Genomic DNA, 24,696 nt, shown 5'->3' with positions numbered 1-24,696 from the left:
CCAACCCCTTAAGAATTTTGTAAGTTTCTATAAGATCCCCCCTCAATCTTCTAAATTCTAGCGAGTACAAGCCGAGTCTATCCGCTGACCAGCCGCTCTGCCGCTCCCTTGGTGGAGATAGGAACCGGCTGTGAACGCTGACACACGACTCTCCCCTGCCACTTGGCCTGCCACAGCTCGTCCGCACGGGCAGCCAATGCCGGGCATCATCGAAATCCTCACCCACGAGGAGCAGGCGGACGTCCTCGGGAAACCAGCTTAAACAGGAGGCAGGGCTGGTGGCCGTCCATCAAGGCCTGGATCACACCCTTCAACCCGAACGGCTTGCGAACGCCAAGACCACCCATGGGCAGGAGTCCAGCGGCCCGATCGCGGATGCTGAGCCCGCAGTTACGTTAAAGGAGCGCTTTGAGGTTGTTGTCGGTGGCATCATGCTGCAGCGCGGAGTTGTTGGCTGTATCCATCGCGGAAAAATACCGTTTTGGATCGTCGGGGTCACCACTGTTGCGTCTCAAATGTCATGTACAAACGGTGTCTGTATTAACATGACAAATTTGGCACACAAATGCGTTTGTTACACTCTAAAACAAAGTAATAGTTGCCGCTGCAGAACACACCTGTTGACTGATGAACTCAAGCTAAGTCCTGCTGTTGTTGTAAGACACACCCATAAACTGATGACGTTCTCCACCCCCAACTCCCGCCAAACGCAGTCACGTGACCGTCCCAGCTCTACTGACGAGGGTTCGATCTATAAGTGGCTCAACCACCAGGTGGCACCACACAGTACCCCTTTTCTCGCATAGATTACCTCCCTTATCTTTCACTTTAGCTATTCATCATCCAAGTCTATTACTGTACAAACCAAATCTAGGATTGTGGGGAACCTAGAGCTTTGGGATCTAGACTCTGGATGAGGGGGTCGCCCTTTTACAACTGAGATATGGAAACGTTCTTCTCTCGAAGAGTTGTGAATCTTTGAAATTCTCAACTGAGGAGATGTGGGGTCTTGAATTTGCTGGAACAAGCAAGTTCCCTCAGGGCTTCCCCTGAAGCAACACTAAGCTTAAACGTCGAATAATCTTCCAATTCATTAAACCTCTCATCAATATGGAACTCGTTTAGCTCTGGCACTTGATTCTCAGTCCAATAACCTAGCACAGTACGATTGGTCAAGAAGACCCCAGCAGAAGAGTTAATTAAAAGGAATGTTAATTTAAGAAGGAACTGCAGTGGCTGGAAAATCGAAGATAGACAAAAGTGCTGGAGAAACTCATCGGGTGAGGCAACATCCATGGAGCGAAGGAAATAGGCAACGTGATATTATTAAAAGGCTCATTTCTTCCACACAGGCTATTTGTTGATAATGGATATTATAAAAGCTAATACTTAAGAACAAAGAAAATAGCAACAAGAGTTGGCTTCATGGAAGAAAGCAGAGGGTGATGGTGGAAGGTTGTTTTACTAACTAGTCTGTGACTAGTCGTGTGCCTCAGGGATCAGTACTGGACCTCAAGTCAAGTCAAGTCAAGTCAAGTCAAGTCAAGTTTATTCGTCACATACACATACGAGATGTGCAGTGAAATGAAAAGTGGCAATGCTCGCGGACTTTGTGCAAAAAACAAACAAACAAACAACCTATTGATGTTTGTGAATTATGATTTGTATGAGAATGTACGAGGCATGATCAGTACTTTTGCAGATGACACTAAAGTGGGTGGTATTGTAGATAGTGAAGATGGTTATCAAAAATGATCGCAGCATCTTGATCTGCTGGACAAGAGAGTTGAGGAATGATTAATGGAGTTTAATGCAGATAAGTATGAGGTGTTGCATTTTGGGAAGTCAAACCAGGACAGACCCTCACAGTGAATGCCAGGGCTCCGGAGAGTGTTGTAGGACAGTGGGAGCCAGGAATACCAGTACACAGTTCCCTGAAAATAGCCTCACATGTAGATAGGGTGGTCAAAGAGGCTTTTGGTACATTGACCTTCATCAGTCAGAGTGTAGAGTATAGAAGTTGGGATGTTATGTTACAGTTGTACAAGATGTTGGTGAGGCTGCATTTGGAGTATTGTGTTCAGTTTTGGTCACCCTGTCATAGGAAGGATGTCATTAAGCTGGAGTGAGTGCAGAGAAGATTTTTTTATGTCTATCTTTGGTTTAAACCAGCATCTGCAGTTCCTTTGCATATATATCTATACTAGATAACAATGTATACTATATATATAGAAACATAGAAACATAGAAAATAGGTGCAGGAGTAGGCCATTTGGCCCTTCGAGCCTGCACCGCCATTCAATATGATCATGGCTGATCATCCAACTCAGTATCCTGTACCTACCTTCTCTCCATACCCGATACCTTTAGCCACAAGGGCCACATCTAAATCCCTCTTAAATATAACCAATGAACTGGCCTCAACTACCTTCTGTGGCAGAGAATTCCACAGATTCACCACTCTCTGTGTGAAAAATGTTTTTCTCATCTCGGTCCTAAAAGATTTCCCCCTTATCCTTAAACTGTGACCCCTTGTTCTGGACTTCCCCAACATCGGGAACAATCTTCCTGCATCTAGCCTGTCCAACCCCTTAAGAATTTTGTAAGTATCTATAAGATCCCCCCTCAATCTTCTAATTTCTAGCGAGTACAAGCCGAGTCTATCCAGTCTTTCTTCATATGAAAGTCCTGACATCCCAGGAATCAGTCTGGTGAACATTTTCTGTACTCCCTCTATGGCAAGAATGTCTTTCCTCAGATTAGGAGACCAAAACTGTACACAATACTCCAGGTGTGGTCTCACCAAGACCCTGTACAACTGCAGTAGAACCTCCCTGCTCCTATACTCAAATCCTTTTGCTGTGAATATATCACATGCATGACATTTGCGAAGTGTAGTAAGGGAGTTGACCGGGGTGGCGGCTGCGGGTGCTCGGAAGGCCCCGAACTCGGGTCAACATCTGGGAAGATCGGAGGGGAGGCTGGCTGGACTATGGTGCCTTCCTCACCTTGGTGCCATTGTGTTATGTTGTATCGTGGACTTTCTGTGTTTGTGCTTTTTTTATAAATTTTATTTTATTTTTAATATGTTTTATTATTTATTATTTATTTATTTTTATGATACTGACTGTAAAGGGAAATTCATTTCGTTGTCTCTAATTGAGACAATGACAATAAATTTGAATACAATACAATACAATACAATAAATAGGATGCACCTGTTTTAGTGGCTGTTGACTTCTCTCCGTGATTGTCAATATTCAAACTGTTAAAACTAGCAAACTGTGTGCAAGCACAATCATTGAAACATCCAGCATAACTATTTGGAAGGAGACACTTGAAAGCTTCCTGGGCATTCTCATTTCTGTTTCCCTTGTGAAACCTCTGCAAAAGGGGCCCAACAAGATCTGCCTTAGCCTGGCTCAGCCTGTCCCGCTGAGTTACTCCAGCATTTTGTGTCCATATGATATGTACTGTATATATGTATTATATGATCTCTATATATATATGTGATCATACTATAGATGCAGCAACTCTTTAAAGAACAACAGCGGTACGACTCCAACTGAGAAAATTCAGATTAACTTTACTAGAGCTGGATGATAAAAGGTGGATAAAACCTACGACGGAATCATCTGTATTATTTTAACTTGACACTCGCAAATAGTTATTCATTCTGTTGATCATCACAATGTTTGGGAGCAGTGGAGCCATACAATCACAGAATGAAGGAAAATCCTTTTGGGCCTTCCTGAAGTCAGTGAAGCAATACAGATTGTGATGATCAAAGGAGCTCCCAACACAGCTAGCCTCTCACCAGTGGGCACAGACTGCCTTGAAAAATGGAACTTGCTCTGCCCTGGGATTTGACGCATAATGTGATAAACTCACACAGTTTAAGAGCATAGGTTCAGACACCTATACCCACAATTTAACCTGTCGTTCAGCAGGTGAAGAGTCACTAAAGCAAAACACTGGAAGTTTGAAATAATGACAAATTCAGGAAATACTCAGCAGTGGACGGAGAAACATTTAACATTTCAGGTCAAACCATTTTGTTTGTTCTGGTGAGAGTTCACTGAACTGAAAGCTTTATTTTCTCTGTTTCGCAGAGGGGAGGGATTGTTTCTGACAGCTTTTCTAAACCAGACAATCAATGGATCAGTTCCTTGCATGGTCCAATTCTGGATTCATAAGTTATAGGAGCAGAATTAGGCCATTTGGCCCATCTAGTCTACGCCACCATTCAGTCAAGGCCGATCGATCTTTCCCTCTCAACCCCATTCTAATCAAAACCCTGTTAATCTCCACTTTAAAAATATCCATCCCCGGCCTCCGCAGCCATCTATGGCAATGAATCTCACAGGGTCATGACCTCTGGCTAAAGAAATTGCTCCTCATCTCCTTTCTAAAGGAACGTCCTTTTATTCTGAGCCTGTGCACTCTGGTCCAAGACTCTCTTAATCCCCTGTCCCACTTATGTGTCCTTGGCACGCTAATTACGCAACCTCGTGGTCGCGTTGAGGCGCGACGGTCCCGCGAAGGTCGCACGCGACTTCATGCGTCCGCACAGCCATCTGGAGCGCGTGACGTCATTTGAAGATGGACACAAAATGCAGGAGTAACTCAGCGGGACCGGCAGCATCTCTGGAGAGAAACAATGGGTGACGTTTCGGGTTGAGACCCTTCTTCAGTCTGAAAGAACATTTATACCAAACCAATTAAGCTACAAACCTGTACAATTTTAGAGTGTGAGAGGAAACTCTCAGAGAAATTCCATGTAGGTCACGGGGAGAACATACAAACGCAATACAGACAAGCACCCGTGGTCGGGATTGAACCTGAGACTCTGGCACTGTAAGGAAGTAGCTCTACAGAGATCTCCCCTCATCCTTGCTAAACTCCAGTGAGTACAGGCCCAGAGCCATCAAATGCTCATCATACATTAATCCAATCATCCCCGGGATCAATTACATGACTGCACACTTTGCTACGCTATCTGTGACTTCTTTGCCCACTCTCCCAACTGTCTATCTGTTCTGTGATTTACTTCCTCAAAGAATTCCAACAGGCTTGTCAGGCAAGATCTCCCCTTCACAAAACCATGCTGACCTTGCCCTATTTTAACGTGCTTATAAGTACACAGAAACCTCACCCATAATAATGGACTCTAAAATCTTATCAACCACTAAAGTCAGGCGAACCGGCCTATAATTTCCCTCTTTTGCCCCGCTCCCTTCTTGAACGGTGGAATAGCATTTGCTAATCATCTGGAACCTCTCCTGACTCCCGTGATTCTTGACAGATCACTACTAATGCTTCCTCAATTACCAAAGCAACCTCTTTCAGATCCCTGGAGTGTAGCCCATCTGGTCCAGGTGACTTATCCACCTTCAGACCTTTCAGTTTCCCAAGCACTTTCTCCTTAGTAATAGCAACTCCACTAGGCATGTCGGCACTCTACAAATTCCTTCTCTCAGGATCCAGTATCAACCTGATATTGAAATCGCCAACTGTAACATAGCCTTTCTTCCATGCCAAGTGTATTACACTCCTGATGTAATTTGTACCCTACAGCCTGGCTGTAGTTGGGTGGCATGTTTCATCAGGGTATTTTGACCCTTGCAGTTTCTCTACTCACAAGGATTCTACATCTTCCGATCCAATGTCATCCTTTGCTGAGGATTCAATTTCATTCCTCGTCAGCAGAGCCACCCACCTCTCTCCCTATCATTTGCCTACTCTGCTTCCCCAAAGATATTAGACAATAGACAATAGACAATATGTGCAGGAGTAGGCCATTCGGCCATTCAATGTGATCATGGCTGATCATCCCCAATCAGTACCCCGTTCCTGCCTTCTCTCCATATCCCCTGACTCCGCTATCTTTAAGATCCCTATCTAGCTCTCTCTTGAAAGTATCCAGAGAACCGGCCTCCACTGCCGTCTGAGGCAGAGAATTCCACAGACTCACAACTCTCTGCGAGAAAAAATGTTTCCTCGTCTCCGTTCTAAATGGCTTACCCCTTATTCTTAAACTGTGGCCTCTGGTTCTGGACTCCCCCAACATCGGGAACATGTTTCCTGCCTCTAGCATGTCCAAACCCTTAACAATCTTATATGTTTCAATGAGATTCCCTCTCATCCTTCTAAACACCAGAGTGTACAAGCCCAGCTGCTCCATTCACTCAGCAAATGACAGCCCCGCTATCCCGAGAATTAACATTGTAAACCTACGCTGCACTCCCTCAATAGCAAGAATGTCCTTCCTCAAATTTGGGGACCAAAACTGCACACAATACTCCAGGTGTGGTCTCACTAGGGCTCTGTACAAATGCAGAAGGACCTCTTTGCTCCTATATTTGATTCCTCTTGTTATAAAGACCAACATGCCATTCGCTTTCTTCACTGCCTGCTGTACCTGCATGCTTACTTACATAGACTGATGTACAAGGACCCCCCAGATCCTGTTGTACTTCCCCTTTTCCCAACTTGACGCCATTTAGATAGTAATCTGCCTTCCTGTTTTTGCTACCAAAGTGGATAACCTCACATTTATCCGCATTAAACTTCATCTGCCATGCATCTGCCCACTCCCCCAACCTGTCCAAGTCACCCTGCATTCTCATAGCATCCTCCTCACAGTTCACACTGCCACACAGCTTTGTGTCATCTGCAAATTTGCTAATGTTACTTTGAATCCCTTCATCCGAATCATTGATGTATATTGTAAATAGCTGCGGTCCAGCACCGAGCCTTGCGGTACCCCACTAGTCACTGCCTGGCATTCTGAAAGGGACCCGTTAATCCCTACTCTTTGTTTCCTGTCTGCCAACCACTTCTCTATCCTATGTCAGCACTCTACCCCCAATACCATGTGCCATAATTTTGCCCACTAATCTCCTATGTGGCACCTTATCAAATGCTTTCTGAAAGTCCAGGTACACTACATCCACTGGCTCTCCCTTGTCCATTTTCCTAGTTACATCTTCAAAAAATTGCAGAAGATTAGTCAAGCATGATTTCCCCTTCGTAAATCCATGCTGACTCGGACCGATCCTGTTCCTGCTATCCAAATGTGCGGCTATTTCATCTTTTATAATTGACTCCAGCATCTTCCCCACCACTGATGTCAGGCTAACTGGTCTATAATTCCCTGTTTACTTACTCCCGCCTTTCTTAAAAAGTGGTATAACATTAGCTACCCTCCAATCCACAGGAACTGATCCTGAATCTATAGAACATTGGAAAATTATCACCAATGCATCCACGTTTTCTAGAGCCACTTCCTTAAGTACCCTGGGATGCAGACCGTCAGGCCCTGGGGATTTATCAGCCTTCAGTCCCATCAGTCTATCCAACACCATTTCCTGCCTAATGTGGATTTCCTTCAGTTCCTCCGTCACCTCAGATCCTCTGGCCACTACTATATCAGGAAGATTGTTTGTGTCCTCTTTAGTGAAGCCAGATCCAAAGTACCTGTTCAACTCATCTGCCATTTCCTTGTTCCCCATAATAAATTCACCTTTTTCGGTCTTCAAAGGTCCAACTTTGGTCTTAACTAATTTTTTCCTCTTCACGTACCTAAAGAAGCTTTTACTATCCTCCTTTATATTCTTGGCTAGCTTGCCTTCGTACCTCATCTTTTCCCCCCCTATTGTCTTTTTGGTTATCTTCTGTTGCTCTTTAAACATTATCCAATCCTCTTGCTTCCCGCTCATCTTTGCTATGTTATACTTTATTGCTTTAATTTTTATACTGTCCCTGACGTCCCTTGTCAGCCATGGTCGTCCCTTTCTCCACTTGGAATCTTTCTTCCTCCTAGGAATGAACTGATCCTGCACCATCTGTATTATTCCTAGAAATACCTCCCATTTTTGTTCCACTGTCATCCCTGCTAGTGTATCTTTCCAGTCAACTTTGGCCAGCTCCTCACTCATGGCCCCATAGTCCTCATTATTCAACTGTAACACTGACACCTCTGATCTACTCTTTTCCCTCCCCAATTGTAGATTAAACCTGACCATGTTATGGTCACTACCTCCTAATGGCTCATTAACCTCGAGATCCTTTATCAAATCCGGTTCATTACATAACACTAAATCCAGAATTGCCTTCTCCCTGGTAGGCTCCAATACAAGCTGCTCTAAGAATCCATCACAAAGGCACTCTACAAAGTCCCTTTCTTGGGGTCCAGTACCAACCTGATTTTCCCAGTCTACCTGCATGTTGAAATCTCCCATAACAACCACAGCATTATTTTTGCTACATGCCAATTTTAACTCCTGATTCAACTTGCGCCCTATGTCTTTTTACCCTTACAATTCCTTAGTTCTATCCATACTGACTCCACATCTCCTGTTTCAATGTCACCCCTTGCAAGATACTTTATTTCATTCCTCACCAACAGAGCAACCCCACCCCCTCTGCCCACCTGTCTGTCTTTTCGATCGGAGAGGGGTTAGGGGGAAGAGAAAGATCAGCCATGATTGAATGGCAAAGTAGACTTGATGGGCCGAATGGCCTCATTCTACCCCTACCCCCTATGACCTTATGGCTTACCTGCCTGTCTTGTCGAAAGAAAGTGTATTCATGGATGTTCAGCTCCCAGCCTTTATCAGCCACATCTCTGTGATGCCCACAACATCATACTGACCAATTTCTAAGTATGCTATAAAGTTATCCACTTTGTTCCATATACTGCATGCATTCAAATATAACACCTTTAGTTCCGTATTGCAATTAGAAGATTAAGAGTGTAATGCCTGCTGTTTACCCCGAACGGGAGTTTAGTTTCGAGACCCTCCATCAGAAAGAAAGAAAACCCTCAGATACCGGATCTGAGTGTTATTGGCTGTCATTAATTGCCCAATCTGGATTAACCTAACCCAGGGCAGCGCTCGGCCATTTTTAAATGTGGTTGAGAATCTGCAACCTTAGTGTTGGACTGCATTAGATACATTGGCAGCAGGTTCCTTCCCCAAAATAAATTAGTGAACCACATGAAAAATGATAAATGTTCACCTTCATTAACACTCATATTGATATCTCTTATTAATTCCATATTTTTTTAAATGTTGCAATCATTCTTCATATTGCCACAGGGAGAAGGAGAGGGAGAGGGAGGTGAGGGAGTGGGAGATGAGGGAGAGGGGGATGAGGGAGAGGGAGGTGAGGGAGAGGGGGATGAGGGAGAGGGAGGTGAGGGAGTGGGAGATGAGGGAGAGGGGGATGAGGGAGAGGGGGATGAGGGTGGGAGATGAAGGAGATGAGGCAGAACAGGAGAGAACAGGGGGCTGTCAGGTGCTGGAGATTCTCCACTGGGGTGAGTGTGTAATGTTCCTGCATAAAGTAGGTGCCCACCACTGATGTGGCAACTTCTAGTAAGGTCAAGACAGGACGATTCCTCTGCATCTGATGGGATGTGTTCTGTGGCCTTTGGCTCATTTAATATTCTTATTGTCCTGACATGTTTTTTACCTTTCTTATATTGCCACATTTAGATTTCAACTGAAGAGGGTGAGAAAGGGGAAGAAAAGGGAGAGAAAGTGAAACAAAGCCAGAGGGAGAGAGAGGGAAGGGAGAGAAAGGAAGGTAGAGAGGGAGAGAGAGAGAGAGAGGAGAGGAGAGGGAGGAGAGGGAGAGGGAGAGGGAGAGGGGAGGAGGGAGAGGGAGAGGGAGAAGAAGATAAAGAGAGGGAGCAGAAGAGAAAGAGAAAGAGAAAGAGGGAATGAGAGAAAGAGAGAAAGAGGGAATGAGAGAAAGAACGGGAAGATAGAGGTATGCAGGGAGAGGGAGAAAGAAAGAGTGGGAAGAAAAAGAAGAAAGAGGGAGAGTGGAGGGAGGGGGAGAAAGAATGATGAGAGATAGAGCATGGGAAAGAGAGAAAGAGAGAAGGGAAGGAGATAGAGAAAAAGAGAAAGAGAAAAGGAGAGAAAAAAAAGAGAGAGTCGGGGACAGAGAGAGAAAAAGAGAGAATTACCAGCTGTGGAAATATTCAATATTCACTCATGTTTATCAGCAATAAGTAATCATTGGGAAAAAAAAGCAAGTGAAATTTGTGTGACAAATAACACAGCAACCCACCTGTGTCTACAAGTGAATGCTATTTAAATAGAATATTAACATATAAAGCTAGAGAAGTGAAAAGCTTTGCATAGTAAGAGACAGGCTCAGAAACAATTGGAAATCTTATTGTATATGGGATCCAGCTATATAGAAAAATTGAGTGAATTCCCCAGCCACCAGCCCACAGCCTGTTTCTAGATTCCATCAATTTTACTGCGTAATCAATATTTGTGAATCCCTGAAGAAATGCAGCTTGTAGGCAATAAAATACAAAATCTAAATGCTCTAGGGTTGTAGGGGAGACCATATTACCCACAAACACTTTGTAATGATGCCCTCGCAAAGAGCGATGTGATCCTCCTGTGACAGTTGCAGTCTCAATATTCTAGCTTTTAACTACACAGGCATCTCTTTGATAAATTAGTGGGTAACTGCGTCCTGATTTCTTAAATTCTTGTTTCTGTCTTCTCCCATACTCACGGTTCTTAAGCTATTGACTTGTAGCACAGGAGATGCAAGGAACTGCAGATGCTGGTTGATACAGGAAAAAAAGACACAAAGTGCTGGAGTAACCCAACAGGTCAGACAGCATCGCTGGAGAACATGGATAGGTAATGTTTTGGGTCAGCTGTTTAGGTCATAAGGAATAGGAGTAGAATTAGGCCATTCAGCCCATCTCCATCATTGATCTATCTCTCCATCCTAACCTCATTCTCCTGCCTTCTCCCCATAACCTCTGACACCAGTACTAATCAAGAATTGGGTATGGCTTCGTCGGGCAAAAGCAGTTTTCAAAACTACACTAACGATCCTTGCTTTATCATCAGTGGGCACAGAAGGTCAGAGTTTTTCACTGGCACTTTAAATGGATGGCAGAAGATGCCAGTCGAAAGTGGCTCAATGGGCCGAATGGCCCAATTCTGCTCCTATGTCTTACGATCTGTTCGAGTGACTTAGTGAAGACACTGAAACGTCACACATCTCAATTTTCTCAACAGCGACTGTCTGCATGTTAAACAGCAGTCTTGTATTGTACAGCATGGAGGCACGTAGAGACACTGTGGATTATTGCAGGATTTATTTGGCAGATATTTTCAGTTGATTTTATTCTTATGCTTTCTGTTTTTAAACATTGTAAATACAATAAGAAATAAGACATAGGTGCAGGAGATGTCTATTTGTTCCCCTCAAGCTTTACTCCACTATTCACTGCCGATGTTTCTCACCCCGTATCCCTTGATTCCTCTGATATCTAGACCTGTTCTATAAGCAATCAATGATCAAGCCCAAGATAGACAGAAGTTCTAGAGTAACTCAGCAGGACAGGCAGTATCTCTGGAGAGAAGGAACTGGTGACATTTAGGGTCTGAAGCCTTCTTCAGAGACAGTTTGGCGAGTCGAGACGATCGAGTAAAGTAAAATTCTTTATTTTTAACGATAATAAAGTGATTTACTCGAGTGAGTTTTAAGCAGCTAAAATAACGAAGCTCCTTCGAACAGGGTGGAGCTTGAATGAATGGTTTACCAAAAACTGAACGGGAGGCCGGATGCGGCGACTGGACCGCGTGGAAACAAGGGACGGGACAGGCGATACAGGTGGGACTGGTGAGCCAGGGAACGGTAACGGTGCAGGAGAAACAGGAGCAACGGGTGAAGGGGAAACAGGCACAACAGGCGCCACTGGAACGACCAGCGGACGGCCCCTGCGCCGGGGTTGAGCATCCACCACTGGACTGTCGACATTCAGGTGGGAGGGCTTAAGGTGAGCGACCGAGACGATCTCCTCCTTGCCCCCAATATCCAGCAGGAAAGTCGCGACGCTGGGGCGCAACACCCGGAATGAACCCTCGTAAATCCGCTGCAGCGGTGACCGGTGCAAATCCCTGCAGTGGAATAGAAACAGACGGTTCTTAACATCCGGCGGCACATACACTGGGGCTGTCCCATGCCGCGAGGTAGGAACACGAGCTGGTGCATCAAGCAAGTTTGGAGTGGGGCCGGGCTCTAAACAGCCGGGGAGCCAGTGAGAGCCAGGTATGGTTTGGCAGGTCCGTCCACTATACAATGCATTCAGAAAGTATTCAGACCCCTTCACTTTTTCCACATTTTGTTATGTTACAGCCATATTTTAAAGTGGATTAAATTCATTTTTTTATCATCAATCTGCACACAATACCCCAGAATGAAGAAGTGAAAACAGGTTTAGAAACATTTGACAAGTAATTAAAAATAAATAACTGAAATATCACATTTACATAAGTATTCAGACCCTTTACTATGACACTCAAAATTGAGCTTAGGTTCATGCTGTTTCCATTGATTATCCTTGAGATGTTTCTACAACTTGATTGGAGTCCACTAGTGGTAAACTAACTTAATTGGACATGATTTGGAAAGGCACACACCTGTCTATATATGGTCGCACAGTTGACAGCGTATGTCAGAGCAAAAACCAAGCCATGAAGATGAAGGAATTGTCTGTAGACCTCTGAGACAGGATTGTGTCGAGGAATAGATCTGGGAAAGGGTATAAAACAATTTCTGCAGCATTGCAGGTCCCGAAGAGCACAGCGGCCTCCGTCATTCTTAAATGGAAGAACTTTGAAACCATCAGGACTCTTCATTGAGCTGGCCGTCCAGCCAAACTGAGCAATCGGGGGAGAAGGGCCTTGGTCAGGGAGGTGACCAAGAACACGATGGTCAATCTGACAGAGTTGCTCTGTGGAGATGGGAGAACCTTCCAGCAGGACAACTGTATCTGCAGCACTCCACAAATCAGGCCTTGTGGTAGAGTGGCCAGACGGAAGCCGCTCCTCGGTAAAAGGCACATGACAGCCCACTTGGAGTTTGCCAAAAGGCATGAGAAACAAGATTCTCTGGTCTGATGAAACCAAGATTGAACTCTTTGGCCTGAATGCCAAGCGTCATGTCTGGAGGAAACCAGGTACCGCTCATTACCAGGCCAATACCATACCTACGGTGAAGCATGGTGGTGGCAGCATCATGCTGTGGGGATGTTTTTCAGTGGCAGGAACTGGGAGACTAGTCAGGATCGAGGGAAAGATGAACGGAGCAAAGTACAGGGAGATCCTCGATGAAAACCTGCTCCAGAGTGTTCTGGACCTCAGACCTGGGCAGAAGTTCACCTTCCAACAGGACAACGACCCTAAGCACAGAGCCAAGACAATGCAGGAGTGGCTTTGTGGCAAGTTTGCGAATTTTCTTGAGTGGCCCAGCCAGAGCCCAAACTTGAACCCAAAATAACATCTCTGGAGGGACCTGAAAATAGCTGCACATCAACGCTGTACAGAAATTACAGATGTGCCAAGCTTGTAGCATGAAGACTTGAGGCTGTAATCACTGCCAAAGTTGCCTCACCAAAGTACTGAGTAAAGGGTCTGAAGACTTATGTAAATGTGATATTTCTGTTATTTATTTTTAATTACTTTGCAAAAATTTCTAAACACCTGTTTTTGCTTTTTTATTATGGGGTATTGTGTGTAGATTGATGATTTTTTAAAAATCCATTTTAGAATAAGGCTGTAATGTAACAAAATGTGGAAAAAGTGAAGGGGTCTGAATACTTCCTGAATGCACTTTATAGTAGACGGACCTGCCAAACCATACCTGGCTCCCACTGGCTCTCTGGCTGTTTAGAGCCCGGCCCCACTCCAAACCTGCTTGATGCACCAGCAAGACCACCAAAAGGGGACGAGGGGGTCGGAGAGGAGAGGGTCAGAGAAGGAAGGGGCGGTAGGGGGAAGGACACGGAGGGAGGGGGGCCCCCGAAGAAAGCGCTGTCTCCAGGAGCTACAACGTGAGCTGCAAACACAGCCATATCACCGGGATGTGCGGTGTGTGAAGAACGGCTCGCACGTGCACCTTGCGAGTCGGGAGCGGGATCAGAAGCCGGGACTCTAAACAGTCGGGCAGACAGTGGGAGCTGAGGATGGGTCAGCGTTGTTTCAGTTTAGTTTATTGTCACGTGTACCAACGTACAATGAAAAGCTTTTGTTGCGTGCTAACCAGTCAGCGGAAAGTTTTTCATTGTCATTCCATTCACATTCAGTTTACATTTAAACCATTCCATGGTGGTTTTGTCCTTCATCGGCTTTGCTGGCTTTATCTTGTACTGCACGTTATTCCCTTATCTAGTTTAGTTTAGTCCAGAGATACAGCATGGAAACAGGCCCTTTGGCCCACTGATTCTGCACTAACCAGCGATCCCCGCATGTTAACACTATCCTACACACACTGGAGAGAATGTACACAATCACCAAGCTAAATAACCTACATACTTGTACGTCTTGGGAGTGTGGGAGGAAACTGAAGATCATGGAGAAAACAAACGTGTTCAACAGGGTTCACAGACAGCACCCGTAGTCGGGATCAAACCCGAGTCACTGGCACTGCAAGCACTGTAAGGCAAAAACTCTATCGCTGTGCCACCATGGCCGCCCAGTGTATCTATACACTGTAAATGGCTCGATTGTAATCATGTATAGTCTTTCCGCTGACTGGTTAGCATGCAACAAAAGCTTTTCACTGTACCTCGGTACGTCTGACAATAAACTGAACTCATCCAGAGACACGGGAGGGGTGTCATTAAAGGGGCAGGAGTATATTGTCGTTCCATTATCACATGACCGCTGTTGGTCCAGAAGAGAGGGGTCATCCAGAAAGGACCTGCAACCGACAATGCTGGAAAATTTGTGTTCAACCTGCATCACCACTAAAGTACGTGTAAATATTTTGCCTTATGTAGTGGTAAAATTCCCCTTCAAATAAGTGGGCTCTCAGAGCCTGCAATAGTACCAAGTGTCAGGGAATTGCAGCAGCTTCTCCCCGCCGTTTGATTTCATGTGAACTCCAGAGACAAATGACAGCCAGGAAATCGAAGATCCAATCTTCTTGCTGTTATAATTGAGTCAAATTGTCATTTGAAGGTGCTATGTCTTTATCCCAAAAGGTTGTAAAGACAGTTCGATAGTGGCAGCTATTTTGGTTTTACTCGGGAAAATTAATAATGTATTTGTATCGCATTTGCCCACATGCTCTGTATCCATTCGGTAATTTCTCCATAACGATGCACATTGACAAGTTGTTTCTTGGGTCATTTGCGGTTTTGTTGAACACCATCTCAAGGAGAAATTCTAAAATATTCACTTCTCCATGTTAGGAATTCTACCCTGCCTTGATAGCTAAATATTCCCAAGGGCTTTTAAGCCAGAAAGGGGCATGGGACTCGGGAGGGATTGGAGATTAATCCCAAAAGCAAGAAATGGTTGTGAAGGAGCCATGAATGGGTTTTTCTTGGATTGCCTCACAGATACAGAACACTCCCAGACCCTGTGTGTAGGAAAGAACTGCAGATGCTGGTTTAAATTTTCAGACCCTTACCTTTTTTGACCCAATTTATTCTTTAGATAAACAAGATGCTGGCAATTTAAGCAAGAAACAATCTGCTGGACAAACATGTGTGTAAGAAGGAACTGCAGATGCTGGTTTACATTGAAGATAGTTTGGCGGGTGTAAAGACGGCAACAAGGTTTTTGTGAACTTATTTATTCAAGGAATAACTCTTTGGTTTACAGGTCCTCACAAACACGTCTGACCACAACGGTGGTCAGCTACACAACTGTGGCGCGAAAGCGAAACCGCGCGAAAACAGCAGCCCCTCCCGAGTCACGTGACCACGGCTTCCGAACGCCGGGATCGATACCTGCGTGCGCCAGCAGGCGCCGCTACATGCCCCCCCCCAGAATCAGCGGTACGGAAACGCACGGGTAACCAGACGGTTCGACCGGAACGCATAGTCCGAGGTCGCGGGGTGAGCGTAACAGTAAGGACCGGCAAAACAGAACCGGAGGGACGCGACAAACGCGAATGAGGAACGGGCATTACAGAGGGGACCGGTGAAACATAACCGGGGGTAACAGGTGCAGTGGGCGCCAAAACGGCCGGCAGACGCTCTCTACGCCGCGGAGTAGCCACCGGGCTATCCTCGTCGACGTGGGCTGGCTTAAGGCGGCTGATGGAGATGAACTCCTTCCTGCCACCCATGTCCAACGTGAATGTAGAGGTACCAGTCCTCAGTACCCTGTACGGACCTTCGTACACCCGCTGTAATGGCGAGCAGTGAGCATCCTTACGAAGGAAAACTTAAGCACAATCCCGTAATATAGTAGGCACATGCACCGCGGACGACCCGTGTCGGGACGAGGGAACCGGGACCAATGCGCGCGCTCGCTCGCGAAGGTCAGCTAACACCACCGAAGCCGGGACCTCCTGATCGCGGGTGGCGGGCAGAAAATCCCCAGGTACCCGCAAAACCGAGCCGTAAACCAGCTCGGCTGAGGAGGCGTTGAGGTCTTCCTTAGGCGTAGTTCTGGTGCCTAGGAGAACCCAGGACAACTGGTCAACCCAATCAGGGCCGGTGAGCCGGGCCTTCAACACCGACTTGAGGTGTCTGTGGAAACACTCAACCAACCCATTCGACTCCGGATGGTACGCGGTGGTCTGGTGCAGCTTTGCGCCGTACAGCGGCGCCAAACCGCACCACAGGGAGGACGTGAACTGGGCCCCACGATCGGTAGTAATATCTGAAGGGACCCCGAAACGAGCGATCCAGTTGGAGACAATAGCGCGTGCACAAGCCTCAGTGGAGGTATCAGTTAACGGTATCGCCTCTGCCCACCTGGTGAACCTGTCCACGATGGCTAACAAGTGAGTGGCCCCACGCAAACACGGCAAGGGACCCACAAGATCAACATGGATGTGCAGGAACCTGCCCTGTGGAACAGCGAAATCCTGTACGGGCGGGCGCACATGCCTCTGCACCTTAGAAGTCTGACAGGGGATATAAGCGGGCCATTGCTGCGACCTGCTTTCGTAACCCGTGCCAGATGAACTTGGCCACGACCAGGGCAGAGGTGGCGCGAATGGACGGGTGAGCTAGGCTGTGGATGGTGTCCAAATTCCGACGCCTCCAGGCAACCGGGACAATGGGGTGAGCTTTACCCGTCGAGACATCGCAAAGGACCCGCACACCGGCGGTGCTGCAAGGCACCTCAGCTAACTTGAGGCCCGATTCAGCATTGCGGTAAACCCCCATGCCAGCATCAGCCCGTTGGGCAACTACCAGCTCCGTATAATCCACACCTTGGTTTAAAGCGGAAACCTCAGGGACCGCCGGATGGGACAGAGTGTCGGCCACAACGTTCAGCTTCCCCGCCACATGCCGAATGCCAGAAGTGAACTCGGATATGTAGGCGAGGTGCCACTGTTGCCTGGCGGACCAGGGGTCGGACACCTTATTCAAAGCGAACGTGAGTGGCTTATGGTCTGTGAATGCGGTAAACGCGCGGCCCTCCAGGAAATAACGGACATGGCGGATCGCTAGGTAAAGTGCGAGGAGCTCCTGATTGAAAGCGCTGTACTTGATCTCTGGGGCCCGCAGCTGCCTGCTGAAAAACGTCAGCGGCAGCCAGCGGTTACCTACCCGCTGCTCGAGGATAGCACCCACCGCGACGTCCGATGCGTCCACAGTGAGGGCCATTAGGGTCGATGCCCTAGGGTGTACCAGCATTAGCCCCCTCGAAAGCTATCCCAGCCTCCTTGGACCAAACCAGGTCCTTAGGCTTGCCTGCTGGACACTGGAATAACGGCCGCATGATGGCGGCTGCTGACGGGACGAATCGGTGGTAGAAATTGACCATTCCGATGAATTCTTGCAGGCCCTTGACGGATAGTGGCCTCGGAAAACAACGGATTGCGTCGACCTTCTCAGGCAGCGGCTGCGCACCGTGGCAGGTGATGCTGTGACCTAAAAAGGAGATGGAGCGCAATCCGAACTGGCACTTCACGGGGTTGATCACCAACCCGTGCTTACGCAGCCGCTCGAAGAGCAGGTGGAGGTGTTTAACGTGTTCAGCCTGCGAGCTGCTGGCCACCAGAATATCATCGAGCTAGATGACTATGAACGGCAAACCCCGCCCGACCTGATCCATTAACCTTTGGAACGCCTGAGCGGCGTTCTTCAGGCCAAAAGCCATTCTTCGCCATTCGAAAAGGCCGAAAGGGGTGATGGTGGCCGTCTTTCTATTTTTTTAATCAAAAATATTTATTCAAATATTAAAATAATATATACAGTCCAGTAAAAACCAAAACAGAACCCACCATCATAATACACGACAAACAATAAACTATTGTACAACTATATTACACTCCTTGTCCATTCAACCCCCCGCGGTGCCCAGCGGTCCCGGAAATCCCCCAGGGTGCCCGTGGACAGGGCGTATTCCCTTTCTAACCCCACCCGGGCATGGACGTATCCCCGGAAAAGGGGCAGGCAGTTGGCTCGGGTAGAGCCCTCCACCGCCTGGCGCCTTGACTCGCAGATGGCCAGCTTGGCCAGGCCCAGGAGCAACTCAACCAGGACATCTTCAGCCCTACCCTCTCCCCTACGCACTGGGTGTCCAAAGATGAGGATGGTGGGTGCAAAATGCAGCCAGAAGGCAAGGAGCAGCCCCTTTAGGTATTCAAACAGTGGCTGCAGCCTCACGCACTCCATGTACACGTGGTACACAGACTCTTCCAGCCCGCAAAAGGGGCAGGCGGCTGGCGAGTCTGTGAACCGCGAGAGAAACAGGTTGCAGGGAACACCTCGGTGCAATACCCTCCACCCCAGGTCTCCAATGTAGAGGGGGAGAATCCCTGCGTAGAGGGACCTCCACCGGGGGGCCCCCTCGCGACCGGAAGGCAACACCGACCGCCACTTGGTGTCTGGACGGTGGACCAGGGTGAGGAAGTGAACAGGGGCTCCGGCATCTTCGGGCTTCCACGCCGTAGCGGAGATGGTAGTAGCACCAATGTCGTCAGCTGTACACCTCCGGCAGTGGCAATGCTACTTCGGCGCTGGGCTGGTCCTGCTCTTCCTCCTGATGGCGTCTCGGGTGCACCCGCGCCGTGGCAGTGGAGCGGGTGAAAGAACAAATGTCCCGCCGTCTGGGGTTCCGCAACTCACCGGCTCTCTACGTGAGGTGCTGAGGATCGCTGTAATCAGCTCCGGCTGGCATCTGCTCTAACAACGCCTGTTCGAAGAGCAGACATGGGCGGTACCCGTCCATCAGGGCCAGCATCTTTGCCATGATGGTGGATGGCCACCGGTCGCCGACACTGTCCATGTGCAGGATCTTCGCCGCCCTGTCTCTACGGCTGAGACCGAAGGTATGTAGCAGCAGGGCTTTCAAACCTTCTTGCGATCGTTGGTGGGTCTCTAATGTACGGCAACAGCCTCGAGGCACGGTCATGTGGCAGAGTTCCTACCACATGAAAGTACATTGTGTCGTCTGCAATTATCCAGTGCAGATAGAACTGTGCCTCAACGGGGGCGAACCACACCTGAGATTGGTCTGGCCAAAAGGAAGGTAATTTGAAGCCCGGTGAGCCCTGCCTCTTGCCGGCCGATTCTGCGGGAACACAGTCCTCCTGCATGATCTTCTTGTCTAACGACGGCTAGACAGGTCGGGGTCACCAATTTGGCGGATGTAAAGACGGCAACCAAGTTTTTGTGAACATTATTTATTCAAGAAATAACTCTTTGGTTTACAGGTCCTCACAAACACATCTGACCACAACGGTGGTCAACTACACAACTGTGGAGCGAAAACGAAACCACGCAAAAACAGCAACCCCTCCCGAGTTACGTGATCGCGGCTTCCGAACGCCGGGTTCGATACCTGCGTGCGCCAGCAGGCACCGCTACAATAGACACAAAATGCTGGAGTAACTCAGCGGGTCAGGCAGCATCTCTGGAGATAAGGAATAGGTGGCATTAACAGCCGAGACCCTTCTTCAAACGTCTGAAGATTGGTATCGACCAAAACGTCATCTATTCCTTTTCTTCAGAGATGCTGCCTGACCCGCTGAGTTACTCCAGATTTTTGTGTCTATCTTTGCTGGAGGAACTCAGTGGGTCAGGCAGCATCTGTGGAAGGAAACGGACAGTCAATGTCTCAGGTCATGACGTTTAGAGAGAGTCATAGAGACATGGAGTGATACAGTGTTGAAACAGGCCCTTCGGCACAACATGCCCACACTGGCCAACATGACCCAGCTACACTAGTCCCACCTGCCAGCATTTGGTCCAGATCCCTCTAAACCTGTCCTACGCTTCTTCAGACTAAGATGCCTTGTATACCACTGATCAAACTAATGAAACATCATTCCCACTTCTGCCTCACCACCTGTTGTGCTGGATGAGCTACCATAGAATGGGTGCCCTCTTCAAATCATTCCATACCTGGAATTGTTATTTCTGGCAAAATTGGAAAGGCCAGGACCCTAAAATTGAGTAAAGGCTTCTGGGCTGCTAGGCCATTTGGTCAATTTAAATGTGCCTTCTGCAGAAATAGGACAAGCTGCAGAATGGTGCCAGTTTGTCCAGAGCCTAGATAAGAGCTGCAGGAAGAGAATGGGAACATATGCAGATCCTGACAATTAGGTGCAAATTGCATGGAATGATTGGATGAATGCAAACCAGACATACACATTATATATAATGTTGCAAAGCTTTACTTTGCTAGATGTTGATTGGATTAAGTATTGAGCCTTGTCTGGGTTTCTTGAATATCTGGGTAAATTTTGCTATGTTTGCTTCCTCTCAGAAGCACTGTTTGAATACATTGTATTAGTTACTGCATTTTTGGGTTAGGGAAATGTCTATCATATACTCTGTTATTGAACTGTATAGAGATCACCCCTATGTGGTTCGGCCCCTCAAGGTTCGGGGACCTATAAAAGACCGCTCCCACGAGGTCCTGTGTCGATCTTCTGGGAGAACGCTTAGGACTGCGTGACCTTCTGGAGTGTCTCTGCTTGAACGAGGCTAAAGAGGGCTTGGCCAGGCAGATACGAGGATCGAACACGCTTTGGTTAGGTATAGTAGTGGAACTGTAATTGTGTTTTGCTAATATAAAGTTTAGATAATATAAAGTTTAGATGCGCAAGTGCTTGACTCAGTGATTTTTGACTGAAACTAGACTGGGGGGAAGCTTAGAACGAGCTATTTACATTGGGGGCTCGTCCGGTATCTCAAAGGGCCCCCAAACGCAAGTTTGCGATCCACGGTGTTGAGCTGTTTCGATCGCGAGTGCAGAAATTGGGCCCACTGTACAGTTTTCGCAGTGATTTTCGGCACTTCATTAGTCGGAGCGGGCTTGGGAAAGGGTCCAATCAAGATCGTTAGAACAGAGTTTAGCTAACATGAGGGGGGGTGTGGGGGTAGTTAGCAGTCCTTTGGGTTAGGTGCCCATAAAACAGGGCGTGGTATGGCCCAAAACCTGCTCATAGTTGGCAGACGGCAGCTGCATTAACGAGAGTCTGACACGCTTTGAGGGTGAGGGGTGGCCTATTGTCCAGATTTGGTATCCAATTGGTGGGGTATTGAAACACAAGTCTGGTCTACGTATTCATCTATCTTTGCCGGGAACGCTGATTGGAAAGGTGCGTTCTGAAAATCGGCATTGACTGCCAGCGCGAAGAGGCTAGGCGCTGAACCCTCGGTGCCCAGCAGAGAGGGGTGTCTGCATGAAGGTATCTGAGTCCCTCCCTGAAGTGACGGATGAGGAATCTCATAAAGGCACTGGGCTCGGTGGCTAGAGTATAGATTGGCTGGGAATACTCTAGTCCATTCGAGATTTCATTGGGCAATTTAGTTTGAATTCGTGAGCTCGCGTATGTTGAGTGGTACGCACCAAAACTAGTTGGTCCGAGAACGAGTCTAGATTTGCTTAACCAAATTTCCAAATACAGAATTTCACATTGAAGTTCTGCCCATACGGTAGAATTCGAATTCTGGGTAAATAGAACTTCGGACTTTGTGCATGTTTGAGATCGATTCCGAATAGCGGCTGATCAGTGAATAGTAATTGTGCCTTCCCCCACAGTGGTATCCATTGTGGGGGGATGATTTTTTGTCTGTAAGGTAATCATGTTAGTCTTTGTCCAAGATGGCTGTCGGAAGGGAGAGTGGGCGCTGGCGCGCTTTAGCTGCCGCTGCTCTCTCTTCACACTGTGTTTGTGATTTTTGTTTTTGGACTGAATTCTGTTTTTAGTTTGTGTTTCTGTGATGTCTTTATTATTTATTTTATTCTGATTATATGTTTTTATTCCTGTTAATCTCTGTAAAGTGTCCTTGAGATGTCTGAAAGGCGCCCAAAAATAAAATGTATTATTATTATTAGTAACCCTCTGGTCGATTGTTGATTAGTACCTGATAGCGAAGAGTAACTGAGAGACTGGAACATGGTTTACTTGGTGAAAAGTACACGGATGCAAAATATACCCCTAGTTCTGTTGAACTTAGAGAGGAGGGATAGAGTTCCCCCTATAGAAGTCCAGTCTTAGCCGGAGGAAAGTAACATTTAGGAAGAAAAGTAGTCCATTTAAGAAGTAGCACCCCTCAGCAAAGAGTAACCTAGGAAGGGGAAAATCTTCTGTATCAGAGGGAGAGGTTCACTGATTGATAACAGCGTGACGCAGCATTGAGATCGAGTGTTTGTAAACTGTGCGCTAGCGTGTTAAATTATTATGGTAAATTGTAAAAAATCCAGCATCGTCTTTTTTAGCATCTTTATCGGATCCGAATTGTATAAATACTTTGTGTATGTAAAAGGATTTAGAGTGTATTAAGATTTAGAAAGTTAAGATTTAGAGTGTGTTTAGTTTGCGGACTGCTATTTGTATTGTTTGTGTGAGCACTTTAAGGATTTTTGGGTGTTAGATAATTTTAAGTAAAAGTGTGTTTGAATTATATATTTGTAATTGTTTAGATTGTAGTGTTGTTAGAATCTGATTTGTGGTGGTTCGTACTCTTTCGATCGCTGTGTCGGGGGAGGAGTCGTTCCTCAACCAAGCACGCCACGAGGAGGACTTATTAGAGTGCGTGATTTATAATGAACGAATGATTGTAGTTTATGTAGGAGTGTGGTTGTGCCTGATAATAATTAGCGGCGTGATCTCCTGTTTGTGCACTGTGTTACTTGTGTGTCTAAAGCTCATTTTCAGGTGTATCAATTGAGCATTAAACGAGTTGCGAGAATGTGTTTGATTGTGTTTGAATGTGCTTGATTGTTCACTGGAATACTCTGATCTTTGGATGACTGAGGATTGTGGAAATTGTAAGGTTGAAAGTGTGTGTGGAGTTGTGGGAGATAAGAGAAGAATTTGAATGGGAGAGTAGGATTGGTGGAGCAAAGGAATAAAAAATTGTGAGGCTGCGAACACCTTGGAGCCATTAGCCACTGTTCAGGAGCGAGCTTGATAATTTAGGGATTAAAAGGAAGGAGTGGAGAATTTAGGAATTCTGTTTTGGTTGTTTGAAAGCATGGGGAACAGCATAGATCGAGATATGACAGAAGAGGAAAGGAGTCCATTGCAAATAATGTGCAATGAGTCCCTCACAAGGCAGAGAAATTAAGATATTTATCAGGAGAGTTAAATAAGAAATTAAGAAACAAGCTATGGCCGGGGGCATAAGGACAGTAAAAGGGATAAAATACATAGAACTCATTATTTGGCAGGATAGTAATAATGAGAGTGAAAAAGAAATAATAGGGTTATGGAGAAAATATTATGAGGAACGGAGGGCGAATAAAGAGGATAAGAGGATGGCGAGTTGGGAGAAAATGATCGTTAAACTTGGACTAGAACTGAAAGGAGGTGAAGTAGATCGACCTCCAGGCAGAAGGAAGGACAGGAGTGGAGATGAAGGAACGCACACAGAACAGGGAAAAGGCAGATCTCCTGGAAGGAAACTAGTCTCTATAAATTTAAAGTTTAGGGGTCCAATGGTTAGTGCTGACTTCGAGGGGGAAGGAGATGAATATTTGGAAGAATGGGCAAATGTTAACGCTAGGGGAAGTTCACATCTCCCACCACGTTCCTCTTGCATTTCCCAGACTACACCGGCACCTTGTATAACTTGTGTCCCTAATAAATATTTCATGTCTGCAGAATCTATAACAACAGGGACTGGTCTGAGAACTGAGCCAGTCAAATGGCCAGAGCTGTGAGGCACTATTGGAAGGAGGGTAGGAAAAAGTGTAGAAAGTGAACGTATAGCTAAGAAAGAAATGCTAAAATCTAATTCTGAACCGTGGTTCCCCAGAGTACCAGCAAATTATGGATTGAGAGAAATTAGGGTTCCAGATTACTCAGATTATTACTACAATTACACTCCCAATTTAGAACCCATTCCAATGGAACTAAGGGGTTGAATAAAGCCAACCATATTGTCTTATCAATGCTACACTTGTGGGGGGATGGGACATTGGAGTCGAGTCTGTCTAACAAGGGAGCGAGTGAGAGAGAGGGGTCAAAGAAAGGATTTCCAGGATCATGAAGGAATAAGAGATCTGAGGACCTAGAGAATATAGAAATATCTGAGATCCCAGGAATTATGGGAGGCCCTTTAATTCAAGGGACCACTGGGACCCTGGAGAACAGAGAGAGAGAGAGATGGCCCGAATGTCAGGAACACACCGTTCACTCAAGCCAACCCATTTCCTCAGTCCTGATTTACCAACCTGTCCAGGAATTGTGGACGTGGAGACATGACCCCTACTC

The sequence above is a fragment of the Amblyraja radiata genome, chromosome 1 (genome assembly GCF_010909765.2).
Source record: "Amblyraja radiata isolate CabotCenter1 chromosome 1, sAmbRad1.1.pri, whole genome shotgun sequence".
NCBI classification, from domain to species: Eukaryota; Metazoa; Chordata; class Chondrichthyes; order Rajiformes; family Rajidae; genus Amblyraja; species Amblyraja radiata.
The sequence above is the reverse complement of the archived record's forward strand: the minus strand, read 5'-3'. Positions refer to the sequence as shown.